General features: G+C 37.2%; 1 long non-coding RNA gene across 2 annotated transcripts in view; it reads left to right on the forward strand.

The window, feature by feature from the left end:
• The window catches only part of LOC134737135 (uncharacterized), a 42,097-nt gene extending 18,694 nt beyond the window's left edge, over positions 1–23,403 (forward strand). Inside the window, exon 4 of one of the 2 annotated variants that reach the window (XR_010121744.1) lies at positions 15,015–17,156. This is a non-coding gene — a long non-coding RNA (uncharacterized lncRNA). Of the gene's footprint in view, positions 1–15,014; positions 17,157–23,361 lie in introns of those variants that run through there. The other variant, XR_010121743.1, reaches the window with a different exon arrangement.
• The last annotated feature ends 864 nt before the right edge of the window (positions 23,404–24,267 follow it).

The raw sequence follows: 24,267 nt of genomic DNA on the forward strand, positions 1-24,267 counted from the left end.
AATTTAGTAGATTTAAGCATGTGCTGATAAATGTCAGGGGGTCACAGGCACAGACACAAGGCTGATTGCTTCCTAACAATTTCACTATAATAGTGTTATTGGAAGACATATTTGAAATTTAATACATTGAGATTTTTAGAAAAGCCACTTGGGCTCCAGCTTTCCACTGAAATTCAAATTGATTCAACTTCAGTGGGTGTCATACCATCAAGTAGACACTGTGTCAGTTGTTTTATGCATCTCATCTTATTTCACCTCCAAAATAACTCTTTATGGTAAGGACTATATTTTCACTAGTCAAATGTGGAAACTGAGGCACAGATGCAAGGTCATGCAGCTCGTAGGTGATGGATACAAACCCTGATTTAGGTAGCTCCATAACCCTTACTTTTTCTAACATACCATTTTGTTTTCTTTTTTCCCCAGGAATTCCTTAGATGCTTACACACACCACATACATTCACATATTTTGTCCTCACTTCATCCTCACAGCATAATTCTGGTGAACACATAGTTATACTTTATACAATTAGGAAAGTGAAGTTCAGTAATGTTAAGTACATTCCCAAGGTCATACATTGAGTACATGGCAGATCCTATCAAAAATTTAAAGCTAAGTTTCCAAAATCCAACTTCAATCCTTCTCCTCCCCCACAGTTTCCTGTAAAGATGTTCTGTCCTGACTTCCTCAGCACATCATTATTCCACTTGAAATAAAATTGGCCCTCTCTCATTTTCAAAACATACCTGTCTCTTGACCTCACCTCAAAAATCATGTTCTCTTATTTCTACACCTGTAGAAAAATAATCTTAGCTACTAATCCAAAACAGGGTATTGATGGTTGATTAGGGAGTTCATTCACTACCGCTGGTACGTGCATGTTTCCTAGGAGACAGCAGAAGACAGAGAGTCCCAACCCACTGCCATGAGCCTCTCTTGTTGGAATATTAGCTACTGAGGCAGTTAGCAAAGGAGATATACAGTTGAGCAAAACAGACTTTACCACACCCCTAAAATCACATGATAAGTAATCAAACCCAGAATATGCATGGATATTTTGGTGGAAGATTCCTGTGGTATATATTCAGGTATATATTCACATGCTCACATTAGTAATATATAACCATAGACTGAAACACCAACAGAGCAAGGTCTCATGAACCTCCAACAGATCTGGAACATTCTTTGGTTTTAAATTTTTTCTCTTTTTCTTTAGAGGAATATGACACTGTGGTTACAGTCCGGAACATCTCACATATAAGTAATATCTGAGCAAAAAGATATAGAAGTGCTATTGAGCAGGGTGATAGTCCTTAATTGTGGCACATATTTAAAACCCAACACAAAATGCTCTATATAGAAGGTATAGTAATTTCCACATTTAATTAAACAAATATACATAATTGCTAAAAATATTGAAAGGAAAAACAGCATTTCTTTGGCACTAGAAATACTTACTCAATTTCTTATATTGCTTCTAAAGTAAAGTTAATGACATTTTTGTCTTGTCTGCTGGATTTAAAAAATTGGCCTACTTTGTCCTATATCCACTTTTAAACCAATCACTCTGGCTAAAAGAAAGCTGATGCCCTGATGGACAAAGCCTGGGTCATTTTTAACCCTGAGTGCTGAAGTTGGCATCAACCCAAGTGGAACCACAGGGACTGAGAAAAGGAGATGGTAGTTTCTCAAAGAAATGCTGTGCAGATGAAAAAAAATCAATTAATACAGAGGAAAAATAAGACATAAAATGAATTAGAATATATTAAGGAAACGTCTATCAAAGGCATAGCTGTTGATTGAAATATGATTGAAATAAGATGCCTTTGATAGTGTGCAGAGAATTAGGGGTAGACCAAAGAAAGCAAAGAACACCTTTTTCTTTGAAGCACAGTTAATAGGTGTCAGATTGTGTTGATCAGGTTGGCAGGAGAGAGTGTTGATTGAACAAGCTTTGATTAATAATGCAGTGACGGCACAGCCATGAGTAGGAAGGAACTGCCTGAGCAACACTCTCCAGGTTTGTATGATCCCTGTGGTTCTTACTTCAGAGCCTATGTCAGAAGAGAAGCATGTGTCCAGAGAGAATTTCGTTTATTTTTATTTTATTTTTTATTATATTTTAATTTCTGGGATACATGTGCAGAATGTGCAGGTTTGTTACATAGGTATACACATGCCATGGTGGCTTGCTGCACCCATCAACCAATCACTTGGTTGGTTGTCATACCTGTCATCTACATTAGGTATTTGTCCTGATGCGATCCCGCCCCTTGCTCCCTACTCCCCGACAGGCCCCGGTGTGTGATGTTCCCCTCTCTGTGCCCATATGTTCTCATTGTTCAACTCCCACTTATGAGTGAGAACATGTGGTGTTTGGTTTTCTGTTCCTGTGTTAGTTTTCTGAGAATGGTTTCCAGCTTCATCCATGTCCCTGCAAAGGATGTTAACTCATTCTTTTTTATGGCTGCATAGTATTCCATGGTGTATATGTGCCACATTTTCCTTATCCAGTCTAACATTGATGGGCATTTGGATTGGTTCCAAGTCTTTGCTATTGTGAATAGTGCTGCAATAGACATATGTGTGCATGTGTCTTTATAGTAGAATGATTTATAATCCTTTGGGTATATACCCAGTAATGGGATTGCAGGGTCAAATGGTATTTCTGGTTCTACATCCTTGAGGAATCACCACACTGTCTTCCACAATGGTTGAACTAATTTACACTCCCACCAACAGTGTAAAAGTGTTCCTGTTTCTCCACATCCTCTCCAGCATCTGTTTTTTCCTGACTTTTCAATGATCGCCTTTCTAACTGGCATGAGATGGTATCCCACTGTGGTTTTGATTTGCATTTCTCTAATGATCAGTGATGAGCTTTTTTTCATGTTTGTTGGCTGCATAAATGTCTTCTTTTGAAAAGTGTCTGTTCATATCCTTTGCCCATTTTTTATGGGGTTGTTTTTTTCTTGTAAGTTGTTTAAGTTCTTTGTAGATTCTGGATATTAGCCCTTTGTCAGATGGATAGATTGCAAAAATTTTCTCCCATTATGTAGGTTGCCTGTTCACTCTTTTGATAGATTCTTTAGCTGTGCAGAAGCTCTTTAGTTTAATTAGATCCCATTTGTCAATTTTAGATTTTGTTGCAGTTGCTTTTTGTGTTTCAGTCATGAAGTCTTTGCCTATGCCTATGTCCTGAATGGTATTGCCTAGGTTTTCTCCTAGGGTTCTTATGGTGTTAGGTCTAACATTTAAATCTTTAATCCATCTTGCGTTAACTTTTGTATAAAGTGTAAGGAAGGGGTCCAGTTTCAGATTTTTGCATATGGCTAGCCAGTTTTCCCAACACTATTTATTAAATAGGGAATCCATTCCCCATTGCTTGTTTTTGTCAGGTTTGTCAAAGATCAGATGGTTGTAGTGTGTGATGTTATTTCTGAGGCCTCTGTTTTGTTCCTATGGTCTGTATATTTGTTTTGGTACCAGCATCATGCTGTTTTGCTTACTGTAGTCTTGTAGTATAGTTTGAAGTCAGGTAGCGTCCAAGTTTTGTTCTTTTTGCTTAGGATTATCTTGGCTATATGGGCTCTTTTTTGGTTCCACATGAAATTTAAAGTAGTTTTTTTCTAATTCTGTGAAGAAAGTAAAAGGTAGCTTGATGGGAATAGCACTGAATCTATAAATTACTTTGGGCAGTATGGCCATTTTCACATTATTGATTCTTCCTATTCATGAGCATGGAATGATTTTCCATTTGTTTGTGTCTTCTTTTATTTCCTTGAGCAGTGGTTTGTAGTTCTCCTTGAAGAGGTCCTTCACATCCCTTGCAAGTTGTATTCCTAGGTATTTTATTCTCTTTGTAGCAGTTGTGAATGGGAGCTTGCTCATGATTTGGCTCTCTGTTTGGCTATTACTGATGTATAGGAATGCTTGTGATTTTTGCACATTGATTTTGTATCCTGAGACTGCTGAAGTTGCTTATCAGCTTAAGGAGATTTTGGGCTGAGGCAATGGGGTTTTCTAAATATACAATCATGTCATCTGCAAACAGAGATAGTTTGACTTCCTTTCTTCCTATTTGAATACCTTTATTTCTTTCTCTTGCCTGATGGCCCTGGCCAGAACTTCTAATACTATACTGACTAGGAGTGGTGAGAGAGGGCATCCTTGTCTTGTGCTGGTTTTCAAATGGAATGCTTCCAGCTTTAGCCTATTCAGTATGATATTGGCTGTGAGTTTGTCATAAATAGCTCTTATTATATTGAGACACTTTCCATCAATACCTAGTTTATTGAGTGTTTTTAGCATGAAGAGGTGTTGAATTTTATCAAAGGCACTTTCTGCATCTATTGAGATAATCATGTGTTTTTTGCCATTGGTTCTGTTTATGTGATGGATTACATTTATTGATTTGTTTATGTTGAACCAGTCTTGCATCCCAGGAATGAAGCCTACTTGATCACGGTGGATAAGCTTTTTAATATGCTGCTGGATTTGGTTTGCCAGTATTTTTTTGAGGATTTTTGCATTGATGTTCACCAGGAATATTGGCCTGAAATTTTCTTTTTTTGTTGTGTTTTTGCCAGGTTTTGGTGTCAGGATGATGCTGGCCCATAAAATAAGTTAGGGAGGAGTCCCTCTTTTCCTATTGTTTGGAATAGTTTCAGAAGCAATGGCACCAGCCCCTCTTTGTACGTCTGGTAGAATTCAGCTGTGAACCCTTCTAGTCCTGGGCTTTTTTTGGTTGGTAGGCTATTAATTACTGCCTTAATTTCAGAACTTATTAGTCTATTCAGGGATTGGTCTCTTCTTGGTTTAGTCTTGGAAGGGTATATGTGTCCAGGAATTTATCCATTTCTTCTAGATTTTCTAGTTTATTTGCGTAGAGGTGTTTATAGCATTCTCTGGTGGTGGTTTGTATTTCTGTGGGAGCAGTGGTGATCTCCAATTTATCATTTTTTTATTGTGTCTGTTTGATTCTTCTCTCTTTTCTTATTAGTCTGGCTAGGGGGTATATCTGTTTTGTTAATATTTTCAAAAAAACAACTCCTGGATTCACTGATTTTTTGAAGGGGTTTTTGTGTCAGATCTCCTTCAGTTCTGCTTTGTTATTAGTTATTTCTTGTCTTCTGCTAGCTTTTGAATTTGTTTGCTCTTGCTTCTCTAGCTCTTTTAACTGTGATGTTAGGGTGTTGATTTTAGATCTTTCCTGCTTTCTCCCGTGGGCATTTAGTACTGTAAATTTCCCTCTAAACACTGCTTTAGCTGTGTCTCAGAGATTCTTGTACATTGTATGTTTGTTCTCATTGGTTTCAAAGAACATCTTTATTTCTGCCTTCATTTCATTATTTACCCAGTAGTCATTCAGGAGCAGGTTGTTCAGTTTCCATGTAGTTGTGCAGTTTTGAGTGAGTTTCTTATTCTTGAGTTTTAGTTTGATTGCACTGTGGTCTGAGAGACTGCTTGTTGTGATTTCTGTTCTTTTACATTTGCTGAGGAGTGCTTTACTTCCAATTAGGTGGTCAATTTTAGAATAAGTGCAATGTGGTGCTGAGAAGAATGTGTATTCTGTTGATCTAGGGTGTAGAGTTCTGTAGTCTATTAGGTCCACTTTGTGCAGAGCTGAGTTCAATTCCTGGATATCCTTGTTAACCTTCTGTTTTGTTAATCTGTCTAATATTGACAGCAGGGTGTTAAAGTCTCCCACTATTACTGTGTGGGAGTCTAAGTATCTCTGTAGTCTCTGAGAACTTGCTTTATGAATCTGGGTACTCTCGTATTGGTGCATATATATTTAGGATAATTAGCTCTTCTTGTTGCATTGATCCCTTTACCATTATATAATGCCCTTGTCTTTTTTGACTTTGTTGATTTAAAATCTGTTTTAGCAGAAACTAGGATTGCAATCCCTGCTTTTTTCCTTTCCATTTGCTTCCTTCATCCATCCCTTTATTTTGAGCCTATGTGTGTCTTTGCACATGAGCTGTGTCTCCTGAATACAGCACATCGATGGGTCTTGACTCTTTATCCAATTTGCCAATCTATGCCTCTTAATTGAGGCATTTAGCCTATTTGCATTTAAGATTAATATTGTTATGTGTGAATTTGATCCTGTCATTATGATCCTAGCTGGTTATTTTGCCCATTAGTTGATGTGGTTTCTTCATAGTGTCAATGATCTTTACATTTTGGTTTGTTCTTGTGGTGGCTGATACTGGTTTTTCCTTTCCATATTTAGTGCTTCCTTCAGGAGCTCTTGTAAGGCATTCCTTGTCTGTAAAGAATTTTATTTCTTCTTCACTTATGAAGTTTAGTTTGGCTGGATATGAAATTGTGGGTTGAAAATTATTTTCTTTAAGAATGTTGAATATTGGCCCCCACTCTCTTCTGGCTTGCAGGGTTTCTGCCAAGAGATCTGCTATTAATCTGATGGGCTTCCCTTTGTGGGTAACCTGACCTTTCTCTCTGGCTGCCCTTAACATTTTTTCCTTCATTTCAACCTTGGTGAATCTGACAATTATGTCTTGGGGTTGCTGTTTTCAAGGAGTATCTTTGTGGGGTTCTCTGTATTTCCTGAATTTGAATGTTGGCCTGTCTTCCTAGGTTGGGGAAGTTCTCCTGGATAATATACTGAAGTGTGTTTTCCAGCTTGGTTCCATTCTCCCCGTCACTTTCAGGTACACCAATCAAACATAGGTTTGGTCTTTTCACATAGTCCCATATTTCTTGGAGGCTTTGTTTGTTCCTTTTCATTCTTTTTTCTCTAATCTTGTCTTCACTCTTTATTTCATTGATATTCAATCTCTGATATCCTTTCTTCCACTTGATCAATTCGGCTGTTGATACTTGTGTATGCTTCATGAAGTTCTCATGCTGTGTTTTTCAGCTCCATCAGGTCATTTATGTTCTTCTCTAAACTGGTTATTCTAGTTAGCAATTCCTCAGAACTTTTATTAAGGTTCTGAGCTTCCTTGCATTGCATTAGAACATGCTCCTTTACCTTGGAGGAGTTTGTTATTACCCACCTTCTGAAGCCTACTTCTGTCAATTCATCAAACTCATTCTCCATCCAGATTTGTTCCCTCACTGGGGAGGAGTTGTGATCCTTTGGAGGAGAAGAGGCATTCTGGTTTTTGAAATTTTCAGCCTTTTGCACTGGTTTTTTCTCATCTTCGTGGATTTATCTACCTTTGGTCTTTGCTGTTGGTGACCTTCAGATGAAGATTTTGCGTGGTGCTCCTTTTTGTTGATGTTGATGCTATTGCTTTCTGTTTGTGAGTTTTCCTTCTAACAGTCAGACCCCTCTTCTACAGGTCTGCTGGAGTTTGCTGGAGGTCCACTCCAGACCCTGTTTGCCTGGGTATCACCAGTGGAGGAGGTAAAACAGCAAAAATTGCTGCCTGCTCCTTCCTCTGGAATCTTTGTCCCAGAGGGGCACCCACCAGATGCCAACTGGAGTTCTCCTGTATGAGGTGTCTGTCAACCCCTGCTGGGAGGTGTCTCCTCATCAGGAGGCACAGGGGTCAAGGACCCACTTGAGAAGGCAGTCTGTCCCTTAGCAGAGCTTGAGCACTGTGCTGGGAGATATGCTGCTCTCTTCAGAGCCAGCAGGCAGGAATGTTTAAGTCTGCTGTAGCTATGCCCACAGCAGCCCCTTCCCCCAGGTGCTCTGTCTCAGGGAGATGTAAGTTTTATCTATAAGCCACTGATTGGGACTGCTGCCCTTCTTTCAGAGATCCCCTGGCCAGAGAGGAGAAATCTAGAGAGACAATCTGGCTACAGTGGCTTTGCAGTGCTGTGGTGGGCTCCGCCCAGTCCAAACTTCCTGGCGGCTTTGTTTACATTGAGGGAAAACCACCTTCTAAAGCCTCTATAATGGTGGATGTTCCTACCCCAGGCAAGTTCGAGCGTCCCAGGTTGACTTCAGACTACTGTGCTGGCAGTGAGAATTTTAAGCCAGTGAATCTTAGCTTGCTGGGCTCTGTGGGGGTGGGATCCACTAAGCTAGACCACTTGGCTCCCTGGCTTCAGCCTCCTTTCCAAGGGAGTGAACAGCTCTGTCTCACTGGCATTCCAGGCGCCACTGGGGTATGAAAAAAAAAAAAAAAAACTACTGTAGCTAGCTCAGCGTCTGCCCAAATGGCCGCCCCGTTTTGTGCTTGAAACCCAGGGCACTTGTGATGTAGGTACCCGAGGGAATCTCCTGGTCTGCAGGTTGTGAAGACTGCGGGAAAAGTGTAATATCTGAGCCAGATAGCACCGTCCCTCACAGCACAGTCCCTCAAGGCTTCCCTTGGCTAAGGGAGGGAGTTATCAGACCCCTTGCCCTTCCCAGGTGAGGCGATGCCCCACCCTGATTCTGCTTGCCCTCCATGGGCTCTACCCACTATCTAACCAGTCCCATTGAGATGAACCGGGTATCTCAGTTGGAAATGCAGAAATCACCCGCTTTGCGTTGGTCTCGCTGGGAGCTGCAGACTGGAGCTGTTCCTATTCGGCCATCTTGCCCCAATCATCCCCAGAGATAATTTTACATTGGGAAAAAGCTGATTCAATATATGGGAATCATTTCATAGGGGGAATCATTTCCAAGGCCCAGAATATGCCCCCATTCACTTCTAACTGGCCAGCAGCTTCTTTTTCAGATATAACCTGTGCTAACTGCCTACCTTAAGAGAGCAAGAGGCTGAGGGATGCTCTAGCCTGGCTGAGGCACTGGTAGTTAAAATTGACTTTCATTTGTAGAGCAGAGAGAAAACTGGAACTATAGTTGTATTGTGGACAACAGCAAGCTTACAAAAAGAAAATAATAACACACACACCATGAAGACTTAAATCTGAATATAAGGCAGTGATCAGATCTGAAGAAGAGCTCCCCGACAAATGGCAGAAAAGAGAGGTAGGGCAGATTTGGGGAGAATATCATGACTAGATGCCCTGAGCCCATGGAGCCTGGGAAGAGAAACCCTTTTGTTGAGAACCTGTTGCCCTATGCTCATCAGCTCTGAAGAGCACTGAATCAACTGTCTTCTTCAGAAAGCCTTCCAGCCTGTTAACAACAAGGAGACAAAGAAGTCCTTCATTTCAGTGTCACCCACTCTGTCATTGATACAGGGAAGAAAGAACCCCAAACCATTAGTGTTGTAGCCACAAGAAAAGAACAGAATAGATCATGGACATAAATAAATAAATACCACAAAAATGGATGCCTTTTTTGGCACCTTTTTTAAATTATTATTATACTTTAAGTTTTAGGGTACATGTGCACAATGTGCAGGTTTGTTACATATGTATCCATGTGCCATGTTGGTGTGCTGCACCCATTAACTTGTCATTTAGCATTAGATGTATCTCCTAATGCTATCCCTCCCCCCCCCGCCCCCACAACAGTCCCTGGAGTGTGATGTTCCCCTTCCTGTGTCCATGTGTTCTCATTGTTCAATTCCCACCTATGAGTGAGAACATACGGTGTTTAGTTTTTTGTCCTTGCGATAGTTTGCTGAGAATCATGGTTTCCAGTTTCATCCATGTCCCTACAAAGGACATGAACTCATCATTTTTTATGGCTGCATAGTATTCCATGCTGTATATGTGCCACATTTTCTTAATCCAGTCTATCATTGTTGGACATTTGGGTTGGTTCCAAGTCTTTGCTATTGTGAATAGTGCCGCAATAAACATGTGTGCATGTGTCTTTATGGATGCCTTTTAGTTGGTTTTGCTAACCGCAGGCAGAAAATGGCCTGTGTTTAAAAAAAAAAATGAGTGGCGTTTCTTATCTTCCAGATATATTTAAATATTTATGTAACCCCTATAGAGTGTAGTGGGCTATGTGTAATGGTGGGACTTTGTCATCTTACACTTTGATTTACAAGCATTTCCAAAAGATACAGAACGAATCAAGTGCCATCAGAGATGTTTTGCCATTGCGTACTTGCAGACACAAAGAAGGAAACAACAGACATGCAGCCCACTTGAGGGTAGAGAGAGGGAGGAGAGTGAGGATCGAAAAACTATCAGGTACTATGCTTATTACCTGGGTGATGAAATAATCTGTACACCAATCCTTCGTGACATGAAATTTAGCTATATAACAAACATGCACACGTATCTTTGAACCTAAAACAAAAAAAGAAAAAAAAATTAAAGTAAAAAAAAATAAGAGATGTTTTGCTTTGTTTCGAAAGACCCTCTCTTTTCCTAGGGGCACTACCAATACCTCCAAGTACAATTGCCCAAATGAAAGGAATTTATGTAACTCAGCCCACCAGGAACAGAGTCAGAAAGCAAGCCAAGAAGAAAAAACAGGCTGGGCACAGTAACTCACACCTGTAATCCTAGCACTTTGGGAGTCCGCGGCAGGTGGATAACCTGAGGTCAGGAGTTCAAGACCAGCCTGGGCAACATGGTGAAAACCTGTCTCTACTAAAAATACAAAAATTAGCAGGGTGTGGTGGCATGTGACTGTAATCCCAGCTACTCAGGAGGCTGAGGCAGGAGAATTGCTTGAGCCCGGGAAGTGGAGGTTGCAGTGAGCCAATATTGTGCCTGGGCAACAGAGCAAGACTCCATTGAGAAGAAAAGAAAAGAAAAGAAAAGAAAAGAAAAGAAAAGAAAAGAAAAGAAAGAAGGAGAGAAAAAGAGAGAGACAGAAAGAGAGAGAGAGAGAAAGAGAAAGAAAGAAAGAAAGAAAGAAAGAGAAAGAAAGAAAGAAAGAAAGAAAGAAAGAAAGAAAGAAAGAAAGAAAAAAGGAAAGAAGGAAAGAAAGAGGGAAAGAAGGAAAGAAAGAGAGAAAGAGAGAAAGAAGGAAAGAAAGAGAGAAAGAAGAAAGAGAGAGGGAGGGAGGGAAAGGGAAGGGAAGGGAAGAAAAGGAAGGAAAGAAAGAAAAGAAGTAATGTTTCCAAGGGCCTCTCAGGCAAATAAGTGGGCGGGGAGTGAGATGGGTAAGAGTTAAGAGAGAGGTTGCAGTGGGAGCATGATTTTAAAAGTGAAAATTGTGAAAACATTAGGCTTTTTATCTAAGCCCAACCAGCCCTGCTAGTAATAGCAAAAGCTGGTTTTTAAGATAGTCAAAGAGAGAGTCTACAACCTTTCTCTAAAATATTTATGAGAGATGCTAGAAGAGATGATAACCAGGTATAAGAGCGGCATCAATAGGGGAAAAAATGGTACACATGGAAAAAGCACAGTAAATTATGCCCAAAAGGCTGAAGATAACATGAGCAAAGAACTTAGCCTCTAAACCACTGAGCAATAGAACTACCTAGGAAGAAATGACCAGTAGCTAAACTTTAACTCAAAAATATAAATTTATTTTTAAAGGTCTCTGAAATGGAATTATAGTTTTAGTTTAACCATAGGCCTAAATCTTGTAGAGCATTTTATTCATCTTAGTTTTCTTCTGCTATTATTAAGTGAATTCTTTTCCTTAAAAGTTTCTCATGAAGAACCATGACAATGCATCTCTGAGGCAGAAATACCTGACTCATGCCAGACCTGTGGCAGAAACACCTGATTCATTCTGGATCTGATGCCCTTTCTCTTTACCTGCTTATTATCTGACCCCCAAGTAGGTAGAAATTATAGCTTCCACTTAGCCCATTCACTTTTACCTACTATATATAGAGAGGGGGAAAGAGAGGCAATAGAATTATTACAGGATAAGAATGATGATAATAATAAAAATACAGGGTAGGCTTAATTTGTCAACCTATATAGATAAAACATTATATCCAGACTAAATTTTCTACTTACTTGAAAATCCATGCTAAGAAATCTTTAGCAAATGAAACTCTAAAACTCAATATAAATATCTGATACAAATATCAGCCCTGGTATTTATAAAATCTTGCACAGAGGTTTCTCTCCCTTGAAAAAGCAAATGGTATGAGTGTAAAGAAAAGGGTAGGTAGATCAGAGAAAAAGGATAGAGGAAAGAGTCACAGTTCTAGAAACTTCTTCCTATGACACAGCAACACAGATCTTAGCCTTTTCCAATCAGGAGACTAGGGTCCCCACTGCTTACTGGTGTGAGCTGCAGGCAGATTAATAAATGTGGAGACGTGCTGCTTTGCACGGTAAATGCATCCAGAAATGAAAGCATCATACCCTGGAATTCTACTCCTTCTTCTAAAGGAGCTTTGAAAGCTCATGCACTCTACATTTCTCCATTTGCACAAAAGAAGCATCTACCTCCAAGATGTGTTCTCAGAAATAACCAACAAATCTATTTGCCCTTCACAAGTGAAATGTGATAAAAAACACTAGTAAGACTAAGACTTGAGTTTTTCTTCTTTTGAAAAATGTTTTTGTTATGTTATTGAAAAACAGGGCTACATATAGTCCTCATTTAAACTTAATTATCAAAGTATTTATTAAAAAGTCGGGAAACAACAGATGCTGGTGAGGCTGTGGAGAAATACTAACAGTTTTACACTGTTGGTGGTAGTGTAAATTAGTTCAACCATTGTGGAAGACAGTATAGCAATTCCTCAAGGATCTAGAACCAGAAATACCATTTGACCCAGCAATCCCATTACTGGGTATATATCCAAAGGATTATAAATCATTCTACAATAAAGACACATGCACACGTATGTTTATTACAGCACTATTTACAATAGCAAAGACTTGGAACCAACCCAAAGGCCCATCAATGATAGACTGGATAAAGAAAATGTGGCATATATACACCATGGAATACTATGCAGCCATAGAAAAGAGTGAGTTCATGTCCTTTGCAGGGACGTAGATGAAGCTGGAAGCCATCATTCTCAGCAAACTAACACAGGAACAGAAAGCCAAACGCTGCGTGTTCTCACTCGTAAGTGGGAGTTGAACAATGACAGCACATGGACACAGGGAGGGGAACATCATACACCCGGGCCTGTCGGGGGATGGGAGGCAAAGAGAGGGGGCATAGGACAAATACCTAATGCACGCGAGGCTTAAAACCTAGATGGCAGGTTGATGGATGCAGCAAACCACCATGGCACATGTATACCTATGTAACAAACCTGCACACGTATCCCAGAACTTAAATTTTTAAAAAATTAAAATTAAAAAAACGAAGTATAAGCAAGTTCCAACTTCTAAATAAATAAGAGTAAAGTTTAACAGCTTTAAATATAAAAATCTGAGATTTAATTTGCAGTTTTATATGGTGACAGATTTCACAATATCTTTGTGCTTCTTTAGCTTTTTATTAATGTAAGCTGTAGAAACAAACTGTAGTAACATATTGAAACTTATTTATTGGTTTAGGATAATAGCATTACACAATCATGCACAACACATTCTCATTCCAGACCTGGTGAAAAGTAAATGATTACTATCAAGGTCCTATGGTTGGCAGAAATTAGATGAGAGGGTTATAAGAAAAACACACACGCATACAATTTGCCTTCAAATACAGTTCACTGATTTTGTTTTTCTTATCATAACTTCAATGGTAGCTATTAGAAATTTAAAATTTAAAATATATACCAGCACCTTATAAAAAGCTTATAAAACATTCGCTTTCAGATGACTGGAAAATACTTGCTATTTTTAACTCACATATTTTCTAAACAAAAATAATCTCATCAATCTTCAGAAAAATAGAATGTATTAGTCTGCTCTTACTACTGTGAGCAAAGGGAAAATAGTTGCATTTTAACAAAATGTAGATTTCAAGGTGCAGCATTAGAATAAAGAGGAACATAAGCATAAATTGTTGATGCTTAGTTTCCCTCAAAGCTTCTCTTTTGTTCTTATTTACTATTTCTGCAAAAATAATTTATGCAATTAACATTGACAAAATATGTTCCTATAAAATAAATTACACCCAGTCCCTATCTGCTGTAGAATTTTAATCCTTAAGATAAGCTTAATAAATAAATATATTTAAATAAAATAATCACTGATATAAATGAGTTTCTCTGCTGAGGAACAGTAGGAGACTCAATGAACAGTTAGTAGTGTTATGTCTTAGGTGTAATTCCTAAAAAAGAGAAAGATGCAGCATATTTGTTGATTTTTAATTTGTTATTTTCTGAGCAAGGACATGTAGACAGAGCTTTTCTTAAATGAGTTGAAACAGTTATATGCATAGACATGATTTAAATGATACCATTATTTTCTTTCACTGAAGACCTTCAAAAATAATGGAATTCTCTGCAATAACAATGGATATTTTTAATTTTTACCATCTAGACTGGAACAAAAATGGCCAGATAACTATTGACACTTTCATTTCATATAGTTTATCATTTGCAATATATTTTGTTGTTGTGTTGTTGAAGAAAGTATAGGTTTGATACATTGAACTCTATTTTAAGCTTGAGCACTAACTCTGCACAAGGTCAGAATGGATTTGTCACTGATAGGAGACATCTCAAACTCTATAGACAATTGGGGCAAAGAAAAATAACTTCAAAACAACTTGGCCATCTATGATATACTCATAAACACCATGGTGAAATTCTGGATAATGCCTAGCACATTGTTTTCAGTACTGATAGAGTTTTGTTTTTGTTTTTTTTAAGAGTGGAGTTATATTCAACAATAGTTACAGATATTTAGACACAACTATTATGATCCACAATCCAAGCTCTAAGTGATTATCTCAAATCACATTATCTACTGTGAACTGAAGTTAAGAAGTTTTTAAATCAGTTCTGAAACATTTGTAACAAGACAGGAAAATATACAGTGCATTGATTTATAGCATAAATCTTGCTGGAAGAGTTTATATAGTGTCAATCTCAGTCTCTTTCATACTCTCTCTTTCTTTTGGACATTGAGTTCAATTAGTATTCTAATGGTAGTCTACAAATTGATGTGCCAAGTCCCAGGCTGCACAAAATGCCGGATTCCATTTCTCCACAATTCCATCAATGTGACAGACAGTAGCTATCAAAGCTGCTACTTAAACTGCCCATATGCAGCAGTAAGCTGAGCATCCAAACTCTGGTGACAAGCCAGGAAAACCCCATGTCATGAGAAAAATAAGATGTTGTCCTCTTTTTAGGAGTGCCTTACCATCCAACTAAGAGGAGGAGGAGGAGGAGACTAAAAGCAGGAAGCAGCTGAAGTAAAATGCCTAAGTGCCAACATCCTATGCTTTACAGAATGCACTCTACAAAACTTCCTTCCATACCAATCTGAGCTGATGATTGTCCATCATGCTATTTTTCAATTTAAAAACTGGACAGTCAAAAAGTAGAGAAACTCATTACAATTTCTCAATACCACCTTATGTTGAAGAACACGAATGTAACAGATCTCTATGTGTTCAAATATTTTGGAGCCCTCAAACAGCCTTGCTCCTTTTGGAAACTACTTGAATCCAAAAGTCCTAGATTCTGTGCAAAACTTTGGGATTTTAGGGGTAAAGAAGTTAGAAGAAGATTGCAACGATACAAAGAGGCTTCTAAAGGTTCAGTTCAACTTCTATTAAAGTATTGAAAAAGAAGAAAGAAGGCCCCAATTTGAATCTATGTTGTATATGTTTCTTGATCTTTAAATTCTGTCTCATTCAAGGTTTTTGGATTATTTTGTTTTGTTTTATATCATGGACTTCCTTGGGTAAAGTCTGTGCTCCCATTCTCAGAATAATATTTTTAAATAACATAAAATGCATAGTGTTTATGACAAAAATTACATATATATGTATTAAATAGATGGACAATAGGTAAATATATAAGTAGATGGGCAGATAGATACACAGATGACAAGGTCACATATGCAGTCCACTTTAAATGAAACAAAATTCCCAATTTAGTTATCCAAGAGCCAAAAAGACTGATTAGCAACAAGGTGGCCCCTAGAAACAGAAGGGGACACAGCATCTTTCAAATAGCTTCCCTTAGGTGACAATGTCATTCCAACATCAAGTACTGCTAGAAGTGAGAACCTCATTTCTTGATGTGCCACAATCCTTTTATACTCTTATTTAGCTTTTGCTAAATTTAGGAAGAATGTAAACAAATATCTATGCCTTTAATAGAAAACAACTGAGTCCGTCCTGATTCTAAAGCCAAACTCAGCCATAATAAGATGACTCCTTCTTTCAAAGAAAATAGCAGAGTTAGAGACCAGGAGCTCCTAAATAATATCTCTACCTTTAATATCCTTGAAAGCCCCATTCCTCACCAGTCTGGACAATACATGTTGTTCTGGTCTTTGAGGAATGACTAGATTTTCAGTGATAGAGACAGAATTGTGGTTTATCTTAAGGTGCTCCATCACAGAGTACAGGGAGAAGCCTGGATGCGATGAAGAAACTGCTAGCAGTCCAGTCCACCAAACTCTAACCTCCTTTCATTCCATAGGAACAGAAGTGTCAGCCTACGGCTGCCCAGACCCATGATGTTTCCCTGCTTCACTGGTGATAAGGTAGACTCTCCAGCATAAGAAAAAGAGGTGGTGCAATTTCCTGGCTATTGCCCTTAAACAGTGGATGTACTGCTTACATGTTCTATTTGCCCTTCCCTGTTGTCTGCTACTCAGATGCATTAGTGGCTCTGTTGCGACCATGCAGACTAGAAGATGTTAGAAAAACAAGATGGAAGGAAACTCTTCCCTGAATTATTGGGTAGTATTTGTTCACCTGTCGATCTCAAGAATTTTCCCTATCCTGGCCCAGCATAACTATATGAAAGAGAGATAAACTCCTAACTTGCTTGAACTATTAGAGCGTTTTTGTTATAACAGTTTAGCCAACTCTAATGAATATAAGCATTGTGTATATAATATTTCATCCCCATACACCATTTTGAGCTATATATCCAAATTGTGTAGTGAACAAAGTCAATTTAGTCCTAGTGCTGGAAAAACAAATAGCTTTGGGAAAATCATTTGTCCAACGCCACTCAAGATAGGCCAAGGCCTTGAAATGTGGTACAATCTTGTACTTACAAAGTGACTATGGCACTGACTCTTCCCAGAATATTTATTAACAATAAGTGAACAGATAATTTCTCAGTTTGGAATACAAAGTTTTAATTCAAAGTGTTTAATATACTAACTTTGATTTAAAGTTCTAATCAACTAACCAAAGAGGGAGAAATTACTCATTGAACAGTTCTTAATATTCACTTACAAAATTTAAACTTGTAAATCTTGAAGAATCAATAAATCTAAGTGGTGGAAGTATTCCCAATTTACCTATAATCTGGCTACCTATACTGTGTTTGAATTTTCTCTATAGTAATACCATCTCAGATAATTACAATAATAATGATAAATGCAAAAAGGTAACCATTATTATGTATTACTACAGCTACTATCATCGTCATCATTATAACTTCTACTATTATTTTTAATGGGCACTAACTATGTACTAAATGTACTAGGATACCGTAATGACAATTCTACTTTATGGTTAAAATTCTCTAATGATAGGAAAACTCAATACCTTGAGAGACAGATGATTCTATCATTGTATAGTTTTACTATTGGAGGCTTTTGATTAAAAATTCAAACAAGCTATAAATAAAATCTAAGATCAATCCCTCAAAAGGTACTCTGAAAGATCTGGGAAAAAATAGAGTTCTATTTGAAAATGAAGGCAATTTCACATTCTTTTATGATCCATAGCTCATTTACCTGGGTTTACTGTCCACTGTTTTTCTTGAAGTCATCTGAAAACTAACCCTATATAATGATGCAGCATCCACTGTAAGATAATATGATAGTCAGAGACTCTGAACTTCTTTCCAAGGGAAACTCCAATATTGAAAACACATAAACTCTGACATAGCATGAAATCAATCGTACCACTGGAAAAAAAATCACTATTGTAACAAATACCTCAAGATTCAAATACCTTGTCTATTTTTATGGTTGCCAAGGAAACCTTTCCCTGATTCTCTAGTAAAATACATTTTATGAAAGATAAACAGAATAAGCACCCAGGTATGAAATAATGCCTAGAAAATGTGGTTTTAAAAAAGAATTCATGAAAGTTTAAATAATTTTTTGATTTTAAACTCTCATATAAAGCTTTTCAAAAATCAAAACAACAACCTTGAAGTTGGACGTTTTTATCTGATAATGTGCTCCTCTAAGTAAATTTATAAATCCAATGAGATTTTAAAACCTGAAAAATTAAATATGCAACCACAATTATCTACACAGTCAAGCACTGAGAATACAAATGAAATTTGATATAATTATGCTTTTAACTAATTTAAGATATAAAAGCACATAGAAGTATTCAACTGGAAGATCAAGATATTAGAGAAAAGTTGTATCTATTTTTAAAACACAACTTGTGTAGTGAACATTAAGAAATTTTGGTGAGATTTAATTGTAGTGATGCAGTTATGCAGATCCAAACTGGTAAAATAATTGTTCTCAGAGATATTAATTTAAGGGTGGATAAAATACAATAAAGATAACTCTATAAATGCTCAGAAAAGAAGATGTAAATGTGAGCAATTGCATGAAAGATACTTCAGGCTAAAGTTAGCCAACCTGGGCTTAAACCTCTGAGAGGCTGAACAGGAACCAAATCTTTCTCATTCTTTTCTCCATTTTCAGGTACCAAACAAGGGTCTGAAAAATTATAGATACCCAATAATTATTGATTAATCAGTCCATCTGAGCTTAACCATTGAAAAACAGTTGTTGGATAAGTTACTTCAGGCTTCTAGTTCTCCTCTATAAATTATTGATGCTGGACCAAATGAGCTTTTCCAGATTTACCAATCTGTCATTATTATTAATCTACGATTATCAGAGCAATCCACCCAGTTACTTAAACCAGAAACCTGAGTTCCCTTATCCTTCAGGCCTCATATCCAGTATCAGACCCAGATAGGCAGATCCTACTAACTCAATCCCACCATTTCTCCAGTGCTACTGTTGCCATGCTAATCTAAGCTTCCATATTCTCATTTGTGAATTTAAAGTACTCTATAACTTCCCTCCTTTCCATTTTGCAAAGGCAGTTAGAGTAATCTGTTAATATAAAAATCAAGTCATGCACCACTCATATTTAAACACCTTCCTTGGCTTCTCATTGATCTTGTAAGGATTGGAGAACTAAGCATCCCCTAAGAAGTCCATCATAATCTGGCCCATTCCTCTGGCTCTTGTTTCTTTTTTTGCTACTCTTCTCTTCAAATTTTCAATGCTCTGGCTATACTGGGTATTCTCCATGCATTCATGTTTTCCTCCTCTTCCACAAATCTTTCGCAGATATTGTCTTTCTGCCTGAAACCCTCTCGCCTTCCCAAGGTCTTAGACTTACAAACTCTTATTCATTCTTTAGCTCTCATCTTATGGCTACCCAAATCACATTAGGTATCCATAATATTCATTGATGTACAATATTATACTTCCTTTTTTATCAGGACTTATCCTATTTCTGCACATTCTGGACATTTTTCTTACCATTTTACCATAAGATTCCGGACATTTTTCTCACCACTTTATCATAAGATACTAGAAGAAGTCCTGTCATTCATTTAGTATTTTCTCATTAACTTTTTATTGATCAGTTGGATTCTATGTCTTCTAATCATTGTTGGTTCCTCTACAGTCACTGAAGATGTTATCAATATGGTCAAAAAAGGAAGAACAACTTAGCATGCACCACTGGCTTCCTACAACAATATGTACCTAGTTCATAGTTCATCATCTCCCAGCCATGTTTTTAGCTAGAAGTGACCATTGACTTCTGCTGTTTTCTGTTTTTATTGTTACACATTTTTAAAATAATTCCTATAAAATTATCACATGTAATTACATTTCCAAAAAGCCTATAGAAAATATACTGCTCACAGTAAAGGAACATTAAAATTCTACCAAAGGAGACAAGAGAAGACAAACAGAAAAACATACCTTATTTCTCCATAGAAAGACTTAATATCACACAGATTTAACATTTCCCTACAAGAGTTTTTACACTCAATTTTTTTTTTTTTTTTTTTTTAGATGGAGTCTCGCTCTGTCACCCAGGCTGGAGTGCAGTGGCGTGATCTCGGCTCACTGCAATCTCCATCTCACCGGTTCAAGCAATTCTCCTGCCTCAGCCTCCCAAGTAGCTGGGACTACAGGTGCTTGCCACCACACCTAGCTATTTTTTTGTATTTTTAGTAGAGACAGGGTTTCATTGTATTAGCCAGGATGGTCTCTATCTCCTGACCTTGTGATCCGCTCGCCTTGGCCTCCCAAAGTGCTGGGATTACAGGCGTGAGCCACAGCGCCCAGCCAAATATTCTACTTAAAATACCAACAAAAATTGGTGGGAAATTCTGCTGTTAAGATGTAGGAAGACATTCCTTAAGAGGGTTTCTTTTCCCAAATTAACTCTCCTGAGAAGTCTTTTTTATTCTGCCCATTATACATGCCATTCTCCTGGGCTGGATAAGAATGTAAGGTCTGGAAGTAAAGCTGCCATCTTATCAGGATGAAAATTACATAGTGATAATGATAGAACAGGATTATTGGATGAGTCTAGTTCCTTGCTAAATATTCTTGAACTACTGCACCATCCCTGGGCCACTGTTTCCCACATGTCCTGTTATTAGAGAATAAGCTCCTTAACTTGTTTATTCTGAAGTGTATGCTAGTTGCTCCTGAACACATTCCTAACTCATCCAGTCACTTAGGAGAGGTTAGTCTGTAAAAGGAAACACATGTTTTACAACTTTTCAGTATTTGATCACCACTCTACATCTTTCCATGGTGTGACCTCATTAGTTTCAGTACCCTCATCAATTAAATGAGAATAATGATATCATCTTTCAGGGTATTTATGAGTGTTAAGAGCCAACAATTATAAAGTTTTTCACTTATGGCTTGATATAGTAGGTGCTCAAAAAATAATAAATTCCACTGCCTCTAACAGAAAAAATAAATGTGTATAGGCTTTGTCACCACATAGAGATTCTACCACTTATCTACTCCATAAGTACCTTAGGTTTTTGGAGGCTCAGATTCCTAACTGTAAAATAAGAATAATATTAACTTTCAAGAGATTTATGAGGATTAGAGATAAATGTTTAAAGCAATAAACATTAAATGAGTGAAAGTTATCATTTAATAAAAATGCCAATTCACAAAACTATATGTATTTTAAATAGCCCATAGCAACTAGATCAAGATATTAAAATTTACACAGCATTTTAATTCAATTCAAAATATAAATTCTTTCTTCTTCATAAGAAAATTTTAAAATTTTGATATCATCTTTAGTTTTCTTCTATAACATTGATTCTCATATGGGAATTAGGAGGCTACAGGCTGCTTTAAAAATTTCAAGAACTCTATGGATCTTGTCTCCAGAAAAAAAGCACATATACAAAAACTTTTATGTTCAATTTTAGGGCATTATGGATTCTTTTAAATTCCATGCATCCCGAGGTTATATCACACTCCCTGATAAGGATTTCACAAAGTTTCAAGGGGTGATTCTGATATGGTAATTATAATGTGTAATATGTATAAAATATATATTAAAATAAACTATGTTTATATATAAAATATATATTACAATAAATTATAAATATATATTTTATGTATATTTATTTTATATATAATCATAATGTGGAATAAACTCTACTGCAAGTGTCTTACATACCTTTAATAAACTATATCATTGCTTTATCTGCTTATCTACTCCATTACATCATCTTCATATAATTTGAGAAGGAATACTTTTGGCAAATTTACACTTAGATGTTTGTGTTGAACAAATTTTTGTTTGGAAGTTTTTAGTTTTCTTTAAATCTTATTCAAGGAAAAGGAAAAAGAAGAGAAGACATCTAGACAATAAGGAAAACTAAAATCAGTAAGCCAGGATGTAGCTATCTGCAACGCAACCCAATTTTCCACTTGTGGAAAGACCAAATAAAACCCTGAGTGATAACTCCTCAAGAAAGACTTTTATTCCTGCCAACATACAACTGAGATTACATATGGGACTTCCAGCAGTTGTAGTTTATAAACACCCTAGTGCTACTTTATAATTAGAGCACAAGGTGGGGCTGGAGAAAGATGCTATTTCAGATTCTCCAAGTCATTGGATTTCATTATGGTCTTGACCAAATTATCCAATTTTGCTTGTTTCCTTCTATATTAGTTGGCTAGGGCTGCCATAATGAAGTATAACAAACTAGGTGGCTTATACACCAGAAATGTATTTTCTCAGTTCTGCAGGCTAGAGAACAAATTAGATGTTGGGAGGGATTGTTTCTTCTGAGGCCTTTCTTCTTTAATTTGGGGTTGGCTGACATCCCCTTGTGTCGTCACATTGTCTTTTCTCTGTACCCATCTGTGTACAAGTTTCTGCTTCTTATAAGACACCAGTCACATTGGACTAGGGCCCACTATAATGACCTCATTTTAATTTAATTACCTCTTTAAAAATTCTATCTTTAAATACAGTCATATCCTGAAGTACTGAGGGTTAGAAGTTCAACATAAGAATTTGAAGGGTGCACAATTCAGCTTATAACACCTTCCAAAAAAAGAAGGAAATATTTGATCATCTTTATCTGAGCTAGTACCTAATGGACAATAAGTGTGTGACAAGTTTGATATGTGCAAAGCATTTTTAAATTTAAAATACCAGTTATATTGTGTCCACTCACTATAGTATGAAGTCCTAGGCAGAAGGCAGTACTCTATTGGGCCACCTTGTTCAATTCGACAGGCCTGACCTTCCTAGATGATGCCACATCTCACCCTTCACAGCCATGACTCTCTCCCTAGCCATTTTTCTATCTTTATCTTTGCATTATGGATGATACCTAAGATAACTTATACTGTCACCAGAACTAAGGAAAGAAACTTTTGTTACTCAGGCATTACTAAGCAAGACAATGATGTATAATTAGGAATCTTAGAGTTGATTTTCAGTCTTTTTGCACCTAACAGGAGAGTCTCTTAAAAACTTATATACATCCCAGCACTTTGGGAGGCCAAGGTGGGTAGATCACTTGAGGTCAGGAGTTCGAGACCAGCCTGGCCAACATGGTGAAACCCCATCTCTACTAAAAATACAAAAATTAGCTGGGCATGGTGGCAGACACCTGTAGTCCCAGCTACTCGGGAGGCTGAGGTGAGAGAATCACTTGAACATGGGAGGCGGAGGTTGCAGTGAGCCACTATTGCTCCACTGCACGTCAGCCTGGGCGTCAGAGCGAGACTCTGTCTCAATAAAAAGAAAAAAACCTTATGTACAAATTGATCAGGGATCATTTCAACAATTGTCCTAGAGGACAATGTATTATTTCTTCACCTACAGAGAAATAATTGAGTAAAACATATTTATCCCTTACTATTTATTCTACTGAATGCTAGGTTTTACAAAGAGACTAGAGTGCTCTCTTAATCTCACAGATCTTTGCATTTATTTTGATCAGTAAAAAAAAGTATTTTTGAACACAATATGCTGCCAGTCCTGCCAGCCCAAGCCCTTGCAGAGCTTACATTCATGCTGGAAGAGTGAGGCTAACATATATGAAGATGTTATATCATGACACAAGATAGCCCATTGGAAAATTGTGACGAGGTAAGAGTTTATTTCTGACATCCTATGATTTCTCTTTCTTTTTCCTACCTCCATCTTCCAACAGCAATAACAAAATCTACTGCTTATTTCCTTATCTTCTTTAGTTAAATTTGTTCTGAAGAAATACATCAGTAGATTTTATCTTAGTTAGGGTTTAATACGTGCATTTAATGTTAAGTGTATTTTCTGTGTACTTTAAGTTTCTCTTCCTTGTTGTTGGTTTAGCTGGTTGGTATTTGTCCAACTAAGGAAATTACAGTCATTTGAGAGCAGGAGGAAGAGATATGTTGAGGAAACAGGAAGCCTGTGACAGGCAATATATGAGTAAGTGCCAAAATGAGTGAATAGTGAAAGAGCAGTGAGGATTTTAGCGTATAAAGGACCCAAAGTAAGTGACGAACTCTGACCCAAGACTTGACAGTCAGGGAGCACAGGGTCATTGCTATGTAGGGGAAGCAGTATTTCATACTGGAGAAAGCTAAGAAATAGTATGGAGCATTTAATGAGTTATGGAAATCTTCCTAACAAAGGGATATTAGAATTAAGCTTTAAAAGTTAATGAAAGACACTTGAAAATATAAAACAGTACATAACTGGTAACTAAATGGTTGATGCAACTTTAAGAGTTGTAGTAATTTAGGCAAGAAAGACATAGATGAGGATAATATCTATATAATCAATTATTTTAACTGCTTGAGCAAGGCAAGTATATTGAAGAATTCTTAAAAAGGTAAATATATAAGTTGACAAGTTGAAG

Source organism: Symphalangus syndactylus, chromosome 7 (genome assembly GCF_028878055.3).
Source record: "Symphalangus syndactylus isolate Jambi chromosome 7, NHGRI_mSymSyn1-v2.1_pri, whole genome shotgun sequence".
In the NCBI taxonomy this organism is placed as follows: domain Eukaryota; kingdom Metazoa; phylum Chordata; class Mammalia; order Primates; family Hylobatidae; genus Symphalangus; species Symphalangus syndactylus.